This window comes from Trichosurus vulpecula, chromosome 9, assembly GCF_011100635.1.
Source record: "Trichosurus vulpecula isolate mTriVul1 chromosome 9, mTriVul1.pri, whole genome shotgun sequence".
NCBI classification, from domain to species: domain Eukaryota; kingdom Metazoa; phylum Chordata; class Mammalia; order Diprotodontia; family Phalangeridae; genus Trichosurus; species Trichosurus vulpecula.
The window spans coordinates 170,658,298-170,670,768 of NC_050581.1; the positions used below are offsets into that span (position 1 = coordinate 170,658,298).

A 12,471-nucleotide genomic window follows, 5' to 3' on the forward strand; every position below is an offset into this window, starting at 1 on the left:
ACAAAATTGAATTTTAACTAATTTGGTACTTTCTGATTAGAATGCTTTACAATCATAATTTTTACTTAGAAATTAGTTGATGATAGGTCTATTCTCTAATCCAATTTTATCTAAGGCAGGGGTTATTGTTTTGATGTTTTGATAACTGTACACCAACTTAACTGGTTTTCCTTATAATGTTGTCTTTTATTTCAAGATTTAAAAACATTTTTTTCTTTTTTTAATAGGGAGCCAATGGGGTTTATTGAGTAGAGAAGTAACATGGACAGATCAGCAGTTTAATAAAATCATTTTGGTAACTTTGTGAATAATGGATTAGATTTTTAATAATCTAGGAAAGGGATGATAAGGATCTGCACTAAGATGGAAGCTGTAAAAGTGGAGAGATCTAGTTGGATAGAAGAGATGTTATGGACGTAGAAATAACCTGATTTGGCAACAAAAAGGATAATAGAGAGAGGATGAGAAATTAAGGATGATACCAAAGTAAACCTTTTTTCTGTGAAGGTGTCCAAAGGCTTCACCAGCCATCCAAAGGGGGTACCCATGATGCACACAAAAAATAAGTTACAAATCCTACCTCTAGACAGAATAGAATTTGGATTCTTCAGCTAGTGTTCAGATTATGGTTTAGGCTGAGCATCCATGCCGAAGTCCAACTCTGCCACAGCATTCATGGTCCCTTTCAGATAGCATTATTTTAGGTTGCTAGAATATATAGCATCATCTAAAAACCAGTTCTTAATCCGCATTTTGGCTATGTTCATATAGCCAGGATCACCTAGCTAGGAAGCGTCTGGGCCACATGTGAATTCAGGTCTTTCTAGCTTCTAGTCACTACACCAATCACTGTGGGAGATACACTGCTTAAATTGAGCTTTTTAAGATAAAAAAAAGTCTTTCCCTAAAGTAGACTACTCATGAGGGTCTTTCAATATGGCCAGTTTAGTTTGACACCAGTACAGTTGAATTTTATCCCTAGCTTATTTGATACCATGATTGCAAAGTTCGAGACTTTTAAGAGGCAAGGATGTGGAGAACAGATGGCTAGTGTATTCACGGTCATAGAGGCTAAAGGAATGAAGAGTCCGGGGAGCCATGGGCCTGCTTGACTGGAAAACATTTTCTGAGCCTTCTTAAAAATCCCTCAATTACTCACTGCTATAGTCTCTGAGAGGATAGGGCTGAATGTTAACATCAGAGGGGAGAGGGAGTGACAAAATCTTTGCTCCCGACTACAGGTGTAGGAATCTTGAGGTGTAGCTTTCATCGTTGAAAAACAGATTTCTTTTACACCAGCTTTTAATTTTTTTCCTCTTAGCTTATCTATTCTTTCTCACCCTCTGCTTTCTTTTAGTCTTTATGGATACTTAGGGAGACATTGGTCACAGCACTCTGACCACTGTCTTTGCTAATCCTAGTCTTTGGGGACTGGTGTAAATGGGAACTTGAGAAGTCAGAAAGATGAGCTGACAGGTTCAGAAGGCCCTTCAAGAAATTGAAAAGACCCCCTGTGATTAGATTTTCAAATATTGGAGGTAGTGTTTTGCCAAGTCTGAAGTGGCTTCAGGTTTCCTTACTTCCTGTCACAAAGCTGCCAAATCAAAATTTCTGAGGGATAGGTCTGTCCATGTTGCTCTCTTTCTCAAGAATCCCTGGTCTCACTTTCTTCTTTATATCCTAAGCATCAAACATAGTGCCTGGCATATAGCAAGCTTTTAATTAATGTTTGTTGATTACTTGATTGCTGTATGGTTTTGCTATATATGGATGGACCATTTGAGGTGAATGGTTTTAGTTGACTGCAGGTGGAGTGAGTGAGGAAACTTCCAAGTGAGAGCTCTCCCCTCCCCTTGGACACCAATTGAGTAGCCAAATATTTACCTTACATCCTGTGGGACCATGTGTTTTGTTTATAAGATGCCAGGCAGCATGAGTCTATTAGATTTTTTCAGAGTGAATGCCTCTGTTACTTTTATATTAATTAACGGAGAGAGACAATGAGACACTGATGATTGAAAGAGAGAAGATGAAGTGATAAAGTGTCATTTTGAATAGACATTTCTTTAGTCCATCGAAAACTCCACCAAGGTTGCAGTCCAAAAGCGATCAGACTCCTACTCAAAACTGTGTTATTTCTTCGAAGATGTGAACTATTTAAACTCAATTTATGTGGGGAATCTCATTAAAAATACTTTTCAGTTAAGTTAAATGACCTTTTAAGTTACACTAAAAGTCCTGTTAAAAGTATTTATAAAAATGTAAAAAAAATTGCCAGCTTCAAACAATTATGTCTTAAGCCATCTTATGGGTTCATTGATTACTGTACCATAGCTGATGGAAGATTTATGAAAATGTGTTTGAAAACCCTATATTTTAGTGAGGCAAGTGGAGGAAGTTGGTGGTGGTGAAGGACATTTGTCTTATCAATCCTACTACCAAAGAAAAAGTTAAAATTCCAATAAAACCCCACAGAAACAAAGTGATTTTTTTAAAAAGCCACATCCGAAAAATGGCAAATAAAGGAGCATAGGGTCATGAAGACAGGTAGAATTTTTTATACTAGACTATCTTTCATTAGAATGGACATGACTGTGTGCAAAAGTCCTTAATTGAGTTTTTCTGGTATACTCAAGAAAACCCATAAACAGGAACCTGCCCCAATGTCTGCCCTAATGGAACTCTTGTAGTCGACAGTTTTAAAGGCTGTTGGAGTAGAATTAAAGAATCCACTGCCATTGGATTATGAATTTAAAAAGAAATGGCACAAGATGTCCCTCAGCCTCCCAGGAAAGGGATATTTTTAGCCCAAGTTCACCTATAAAGCTTTTAAAAATTTCTTTTGGTAGCCACCACAACTTCAGGGGCGCAAAATACTCTTCCCTCCATAGCTTTAATAGTGGGTGCATTTTTTATACTTAAGAAAGCTTTCTCTTAACATGTAATTGGGGGAAAATGAAAGATTATATATTAAAAAAGAAAGCCTTGAAATATGTTCTTGTTAAAATAGTAGTAAGCTTATTTGTTCAAAACAGCTATGATATTTCAATGGTATTCACTGACTCTCTGATATTTTCATAGGCTCCTTGCCCTTAGTGAGAGAAGTAACTAGATTAAATTGTTTATATTTAAATGTTATGGGCTGAATTTTAAAAGTATCCTTAAAAAGAGTTTTGTAAGTCATGAAGCAGTATACATAAATGTGAGCTATCCATCCTCTTCATTATTATTAATCTCATTCTCATAAGTTTTGATGGAATTCAGATGTAAGGGGTCTTCAGAAAATTCACCATCCTGCTAATATTTTTTGTATATTGAATTTTCTGCATACTGTTCCACAGGTGAGTAAAACAATTGCTTTTGAGTTGGAAAGACACTGGAAAGGTCCCTTTTTCCTACATTCATGAATTGCTGTTGAAAGGGACATGGCACCTTTGGCTAGGAGGAACCATTAGAAAGAGGGACTGATAACTTTGCTCCCAGACTCAGTGAATATTTCAGCATTGGGAGACATAATGATGATTTATAACAATTTCTAAATTTATAACAATTTCTAAAGAAATAATTTCTAAAGGAACTTGGTTAAGTAAATAAAAATTGTTTTGGCATATGAATCTGCTTTACCACATGTTGCATGTCATTTAGACATTTTAGCATTCTAAAATTAAAGATATATCTCAGAATGAATAAATGTAAAAATACATGCTAAACTAATTTTATGTATAATGAAATTTGTATTCCTGAAGTGATCTGCCACAAGTTTATATTTATTTTATTCATATAGTATTTATTAAGAGGCTACTGTGTGCCTGTGGTAAGTGCTAGGCATACAAAAACAAACGAGACTGTACTAGCCTCCAAGGATCTTACATTCAAGTGAGAGGAAGAGAATAGGAACATATACACAGGTAAAAATAAGTTACATACAAATTAATGTTGGGGAGAGGGAAGAGTACTAACAATTATGTGGGGTAGTTCACAAAAAGAAAAAGGCTTTAGTTCAATATTTAATATATATATATTTTAAAGAAGAGCTAGAAGGTGGCACTTGAAGTGAGCCTACAAGGAATCTAGGGATTCCAGCAGGTGAAGATGATATAGATAATATATTCTGTATTGCAGACAATTTGTACAAAGGCATAAAATAGAAGATGAGATGTTTTGTGTGAGGAATAACAAGTTAGTATTTTTGGATGCATATAGAGTGTATGAGAGTAAAATAAAATCAGCGTAGAAAAAGGTAGATTGGATTCAATTGTGAAGAACTTATTATCTCACACATTCACATTTTATCATAGACTCATAAGGGAGCCATGGAAGCTTCTTGAGTAAGGGAATGATATATTCATACTTGTACTCTAGGAATATCAGTTTGCAGTTATGTGGAGGATGGGTTGGAAAAAGAAAATACTGGATGCAGGGAGGTTAATGAGGGCACTATTGATAGGGTCCAAACAGGAGGTGATGAGATCCTGAACTAGCGAGGTGGCTGTATGAGCAGAAGGAAGTGTACTGATCTGAGTGATACCGTGGAGATAGCATCAACTGAATGGATATGGGGTATGTGGTTGAGTGAACAAGCCAAGGATGTCTCTGAGATTGTGAGCTCAAATGACTGGAGGCATTGTGATTGTTTGGAAGCCCAATCCTTTCATTTCACGTATAAAGAAATTGAGGTCTAGAGAGGGTATGCGACTTGCCTAAGGTTTCATGCATAGTCAGTGGCAGTCTTGAACCATTTGACTCCAAATCCAGTGGTCTTACTATCATTTAAAGTTGCTGAAAAATGGAAATTAAAAAGAGTAGTGGGTTTCTGTAGAGAAGGTAGGGGGAAGTAGTTGGGAAGGTATTGAGGAGATAATGCATTCTGTTTGGGACCGTCTAGGTGGAGGTGTCCTGTAGGCAGCTGGTAATGTGTTGCTGGAACTCAGGAGAGAGATGAAAACAGGCTTTGTGTATATATTTGGAAATTGTCTACATAGAGATGATAATTGAACCCATGAGAGCTGATTGCCAAGCAAGAGAGTATGGACAGAGAAGAGAAGAGGGACTAGGGTTTATTCTGATGTTTTAAGAGATCAGATGTGAGTGGATGGTAAATAGTGGAAATCTTTATCCCCAGTGGCAGGAGGCTCATTTGTTGAAAGGTCTCCAGTATTATATAATTGAAAGGGCTCACATCACTCTGTACTACCACAGTATTGTTTTCAATTCTTCAGTACCTCTAATATATCTCACCTTTTTTGAAATTATTCATTTGAAATTATGATTTTATGAGTATTTTAGGATTCCAATCACCATAAAATGGATAAAATTTATCTTACTAAAATAGAGATTTAATTTAAAATAGAGAGAACTTGGTCACAGGATTTAGTAGACTAGAAACAAGATCTAGGAAAGAATATGAAGGTACCTTGTATTTTATTTTTTTTAAAAATCTCAGTGTTATTTTACCATAAATTTTGGGAAACATATCACCATGAGGCAATTTTCCCTCTTCCAAGATCTAACCAAAAAGTAAGGTAGAAAAATTCATTAACCATTTCAGTGAGTCTGGTCATTCCAAAAAATGGTTTCTAGATGTCTTTTAGATCTAAAACTAAGTTTCTGAAATGAATAGGCTGCAAATCAAATAATTTATGTCTTTCATGATATTCTAAAATATTATCCCACCTGGGTCTTAGTATCCTTCATTCTGAAGACATCAGACATATGTTCATTGACAGAAGTTGATCATTATGGGTGGTTGTGATTTGGCAAGTTGATTTTTTTCAATATACAATTCCTTACTTTTTCTACAGTGGCTCTTTATTATGTTAAAACTACAAATTTGCTATTCAGGAAACACATTTTAATCATTTACTACATCAAACAAATGATGGTTAGTATTTTGAAAATAAACACTAAGATTCTCATTAATGTCTATGTTGGAATAATTAGTGGATCCCCCATATACTTTAAGGCAATAAAAGAAAACTTGCTTTTCACTGAAACGACAGGTTGACAGAAACATTTTGGAGTGTGGTCATTAGTGTGTCTACAATCAGTGTCATGTTATTGTGTCAAATTAGTTAGTGTCCCCTTAGGAGGGATGTTGGACCTACAAATTATCCTCCTACATCCTTGGAAACCATGTTTGCTTAAACCTCTGATCAAGTGTGAGCAAATTATTAACATGGCTCATAAATTAACTAGTGTATAGGCTTATAACATTTTACAAGTAGATAATAAAGAAGAAAGTTTTCCCATTACATAGTACTTGTTTCATCCCTGTGATTATTGTGTCTTTGCTTAGCAGTGTACAATTGATTTTTTTTTGTTTAGAGTAAAAGTGCATAAAATGTAAGAACAAGTGTTTAGAAAATGTAGGACCAAAAAGGAAGCAAATGTAAATCCATTGAAAACAATGTAATTAACTTTGTTATCTCATTGCTCTGATAAGTCCTTGACAATAGTCCTTCTTCTGTTGTAGCAGTTGTTCATTAATGAGTTCACCAATTAAGTTGGAAAGATTACAGCCTTTGCCAATGGGACTTATCTAGAAAAAGCATTTATTTTATTTTATTTTTACTATACCCTTACCAGTCTATAAGCCTCTTTGTAAAAGAGGAATGAGATTCACTCTTATGAATGTTAAATCCTATTAAAGTGTAAAGATTCTTAAATCATAGCAAAATGTGCAAATTGTTTACCCACAGACAAAACCCATAGCTAGAAAATGTACAAAGAAATCATTTGGCCAAACCTACGTCTTGTCAGTAAGGGTTGCTAAAATGTAGCCCTAACCGTTGCCCAGGTTCTGTGTTCTGAGTAGCCTGGGAGGCCACCTCAGTACTTGATTTCTGGGTATAAGTGGTTATTCAAATCATAAAACTCAACTCTTCACACGTATCTCCTTCTATTTTCAACTTTTTTGTCTGCTTAGATTTGAAAATCACATTCGCATTCATGGGCTTACTTATGCTTTTCCTGTTGAAAGAGAAGACCAGAATTACCACCATCCCCATCCCCAAGCACATATAAAATAAGAAGCCTGTAGTCAATGCTTTCTATTCATTACCTCTTTACATTCTCCCACATACTAGAGAGTCTTCTATAATCTTGAGGGTTAAGTTGTATTATCAACTACAGAATCAATATAGAATAGCCTAGCATGCAGAAAAGCATGTGATAGAAACTGATTCACAAAAACTTTCTGAAAGTGCTTGAGAACTAGTTGATTTGTCAGCAACTTTAACTTACTTGGAAATGGATTTAGTAAATACTCTACTAATAACATAACTGAACTAGGTTAGCCGCAACCCCTTAGCCCATATGCATGTGTATACTTGCCGGTAGACCTCAGCACATACGCACGTGTATACTTGCCAGTAACTCAAAGGGAAACCACCATAATGTCTTCTTGCCTTTTCATCATGTTTGGGACACTTGGGTAATAGTTACTCCCTGGAGCACATGAGAATTAAGAGTCTAACTAGTAGGAGAAAATACTGGAGTGGGAAGATGGGGGGCTCTTTGTTCTGAATATTCCTGCTACTAGGTATTCTCAGATCTAATTGTGTGGGGGAAAATAACTGGGCAACTTTGAAAGATTGAAGAACTGTGATCAGTGCAATGATCCACTAGAATTCCAGAGGACTGAAAAGAAAGAGCATGCTACGTCTTTCCCAGTAGAGAGGTGATCCATTCAAAATGCAGGTAGACATTTTCAAACATGGCCGTTGTGTGATTTTGTTTCCTTTGGTTATACATATTTTTAAAAGGGTCTGATTTTTTTTGCTTTTAAATGGAGGGGGTGGGATAAAGGAGAGAGGGAGAGAAAAATGTTTTTATTTGAAAAAAAAAGAAAATTTAAAAAAGAAAAATGATGTGAGTTCATATTCACTTGTGCTGAATTAGCAAAATGAGATATGAGCAAAATGCAATATGTTTGCCTTCATTCTACTAGTGAAAATATTTAGTAAAGAAAAAAATGCGGTTTGGACAAATATATTTTTCCAAGGCAATAGGTAAGTGTACATCTTGTGATTATGGGGACTTCAATTCCATTTTACGCTACCATACTTCCAAAATAAATTCTTTATCATCAAGGCTTCTTTTACATTAGATTATAAAGTTTAAATAGGAGGTTTATCTATTCTAGAACTAATCACATATGATTAAGAAACATTAAACCACATAGGTTAGTGTGTTCTGCCTGTAATAAGTCCATCACTGGACCAACGGCTTTATTGATCTCACTTCGTTTCTTTTGCATTTGCAGTGTCTAGCTGTGTGTTGCTGTCCTGCCATATTATGCATGCCACACAACAGTGATCCCCGACCTTTTTATGGCTGTGAGCCACTTTAAAAGTTCAGGGTAAGTGGTGAATCTCATTCACATTTCACTTGTTGTAAATACTATGATATAGGTTTTGTTCCACAGATATCAAATGGGCCGGATGAGAGAAGAAAGTGTTGAAATGGCTCTAGCCGAGAAGTTAACCTCTTAATAGCTAAACAGCTAAGTTTGTTGTCTCCTACCCGGAAACAGCATCATGTTTTTATGGGTTAAAGCCTGTCATTTTATGCCATACCTATGCCTATGGAGGAAATATTTTAGGATAGAAAGAACACAGAAGTAATAAATAGACCTGAATTGGACTGTGGCCTTCTCCATTTCATGGAACTTAGGGTCTTGCTAATTTTGTAAATTCCTGTATTGACACATTTCTACCTAGTGAATCCCCAACCACCACATGTGCTCTCTCACACACACACACACACACACACACACACACACACACACACACACACCTGTTATTGCTACCACACCAGTATAATCTAACTTCCATCCTCCAGTTCATCTGATCCCTGTTATTTAGCATAACTTCCCCAAACACACATTTCTCTATCACACCTCTTTTTGTTTTGTTTTGACCTCTGTCGAGTTGCCTCACTCCTTTACAGACCTACACTAGATCTGTTCACTCTCTTCTCTAACCAGTTTTATTAAGTTCTTCATAACCCTACCCTCCTCCATTCTTACCTACTCTATATTCTCAAATGTTTTCTCAAAAATTTTATTTCATGTCCCCTTTTTCATAGAAATGATGCTTTTCCCATTGAATACCACATCATTTGAAATGCTCTTCAAAAGAGGCTTTCTCTTTTCCTGCTCAAACTCTTGCAGGAAGAGGTATTCATATTCTCCTCATTTTTCCTTGCTACGACCCTCGCTCATTAACCTTTCTTCCATCAAAGTACTACACTCTCATCACAACAGCTCTTTTCCCATGCTGCTATCCTTGCAGATCTTAACTTCCTCTGTGACTCACAGTTTGAATCTCCAGGCCTCTGCCATCATCCCTGAGGCCTTCAGTATTTAGGACCTTTCTGAGATGTTCACTGAATAGTTTCTTAACTTTCTCAGCTCCAGTAGACTTCATTCACCTCCATCTTCAGCTGTGTACCAACACGATTAAACCTTAGATCACAACATCTCTTGGAGCTATGCCTCCTTTATCTAAGATATTGAACTTTAAAATTCCTCCTGCCCACACTTCTCTATCCTTCTGCCTCTTGTTCTTTTCTATTATCAAAACCTGAAGTTTATGACTGCATCCAACTAATCCACTTTATTTTTTTATTCTGATTTATTCTGATTCACCAAATCCAGTCTTGACTCTATGCTCAGCTACTTTATAGAATCATAGAACCGTGGCTTTAGAGCTAGAATGAACTTTTTTATTTTATAAGTAAAGAAACTGAGGCCCAGAGAGATTAAGTAAATTCACTTGCCAGCTCCTAGATTCCTTTACTCTTAGACTTTTAGTCCCTTTTTTGCTGATTCTGAATTCTGGCTCCCCCTAAACATCCTATTTCTTTGTTTCTGAGTTGCTGCACATTACTGAAGGAAGTCACAAAATCATGCTGGTTTTACCCAGTACGCAAGTAGACCACAAAACCTCAGCTAGCACCTGACTGCTACTTGGCAGTCTTGTTATTATCTGAATTTCTTGATTGCTTATCTTATCCACCATGGTGATTGTTCCCAGCCTTTTTTCTATGCTGATTTCTGAGTAGTTCTTCCAAAATTACCACCAGTGGCCTAGAAGTCTATTTCACTGGCAAGATAGAGGCCATCTGATAGGACTTCCCTCAACTAGCATTCTGTGTTCCTAACACTTGTCATCATAATCACTTCTTGGCTTCTCCTCACTTCCTTCTGTTTCAGGGAAAGAAATGTCCTGTTCCATTGATGAAGCTAATCCCTCTTCCTCTGCCCTTGCTACCATTCACTCCAGTCTCCTCCACACCCTGGCTAGAGCAGTCATCATTTTTCTGTCATACATATCTAGTTATACTTAATCTTGTTCTCTTCCACCAATTCTATTCTCTAGCCAAATTAGTGTATTAGATATCTTTTCCACATCCCCTTAAGTTTCCGACCTTTTTGCCATCATTCACTTTGTTAGCCTTGCCTCATCTACCCTCTCTTCCTATTAAAATCTACCCATCCTTAAAGACCAGTTCAAATGCTGCTTCCTTCATGAAGCCCTCCGTGATCCTCTGATCTTTCCCAATTCATAGAGTACTTTGTTCATGCCTGTTAACGTATATCTTGAATCTTGTGTTTTATTATGATTATCTGTTTTGCATTGTATTATGTTGTATTGTGTTGTATAAGAGTGATCTGTATACGTGGGCTCTTCTTGTATTAGGGGGTAACAACCCACTAGGCCCAAATTATCTAAACTTTGCTTCTACCCTAACACCAAATACAATGTTTTTCCAATAGTAGACCTCTAAAAAGTGATTGATGTATTGAATGGGCCTATCATTGACTCTCTCGTAGTTTATTTCTTCATTAAATAATGTGCCCAGCCTATTTGCAAAGTTGTTGTGAGCATCCTGTTACAAGAATATCTGTAAATGTGCTTTGAAAGCTTAAATCATTCTAGGAGTCTGTTATGCAACTGGTTGAGTTCCTCAGGTAATCTACACTTTGTTCACTTTCATTCACACTGGCTATCATTAGCTGGATGAATGTGGAGAAAGGCTAAGCTACCCTCTAAGGAATGTGATTGGTCTGTCATGTTTTATAGTCTTGGATTACGGAGAAGCATTAGAAATGACACAATTTACATAGCTAGTATAAGAGGATGAGAATGTGTGGTATATAATGGACTAAAGATCAAAGACCATCAAAGGGAAAACAGCTCAGTTCCTAAATTGTTTTTCTGTTGAATCTTCTCTACTCTGTTTCTTCTACCTGCATTATAGTCATTAGTCAGTGCACCTTTTGGGCTGATACAAATATTTTTAACTTTCACAACAGGGAGTGAGTTTTAGCAAATATGATTTTGGAGGGGGTAGGTTACAACACTAATTAAAACAGAAACCCATAATTTAACACGCGATAATTAACTTTGAGATTACACTAGATAAAGCACAATTAATGAATTTTCCAGTTGTTCTTCTTCCCTTAATGAAAAACATTAGCTTGTATTTGGTCAGTAGTCATTTACATATGTGTGTGGTAGTAGGATGGGGCTGGGGGTCAGGGCTAAGGACTGAATGGTAACCGTCTAGCAAAGTAATTAAGGTTCTACTTGCACTAATATCGTCAACTATGCTCATTTGTTTCTTTGAACCCAATTTCCCTGATTTCATTAAAATCATTAGTGCCTGTCAATAAATGATAATTTGTTTAAATTTCACATCTTTTTTCCTAGTAGAGGCCCAACTGTAGTCAACATTTTAGCACAGTAATAACAATTTTAATTAAGCAAAATGTAAGACATATGTAAGGTATTATCTGAAGTCTAACCAAACCAATGATTATCATTCACAGTTGCCCTATAAATCACCCCCAATTTCATCAGTTTGGCAAAGATTCTTCCCTGCTGTGCATAGTAGAATCTCTTTAGTAATAACATAGGATGGTAGCAATAATAATAACTAGCATTAATTTAAGCTTTAAATTTTGCAAGGTGCTTCACTGACCTTATCTCATTTGATTTGAACCACCCTGTGGGGTAGGTGCCATTGTTCTTATCCACCTTTCACAGATGGGTAAATTTAGTCTGAGAGAGATTAAGTGACTTGCCTTGGATCATACAACTAGTCTCTGTCTGAAGTAGGATTTGAATTCAAGTCTTCCTCATTCCACAGTCTGTTCACAGATAGCCCTTAGTTTGCATACTAAGTAGAGTCCGTGAGACTTGGCTTAAAATTCCAGTGTTACCATTTACTAGCCATAGTGACCTGTCCAACTTCAGTTTCTTCCTCTTAGATGGGATCTTGTCCATGAGATCGTCTCTCCCCCATACAGCCCCATACAATGTCTTCCTCTGCAAATTTTGAGAATATATTGTCTGAGCCTCTACTTGCCATTTTTGACTTATAATAAGTGAAATTTCTGTAATAATTTAATGGATTCACACACATTTATCCGCTTGATCCATGTAATCTTCACAATAACCCCTG

The 12,471-nt window shown here is 36.4% G+C and overlaps 1 protein-coding gene across 5 annotated transcripts in view; it reads left to right on the plus strand.

The window, feature by feature from the left end:
- Nucleotides 1–12,471, plus strand: part of FOXP1 (forkhead box P1) — a 684,912-nt gene that overhangs the window by 251,804 nt on the left and 420,637 nt on the right. For all 5 annotated transcript variants that reach the window (XM_036737503.1, XM_036737504.1, XM_036737498.1 and 2 more), the window contains one exon: nucleotides 8,264–8,359. The gene's annotated coding sequence lies outside the window, so the exon portion shown is untranslated. The remainder of the gene's footprint in view (nucleotides 1–8,263; nucleotides 8,360–12,471) is intronic.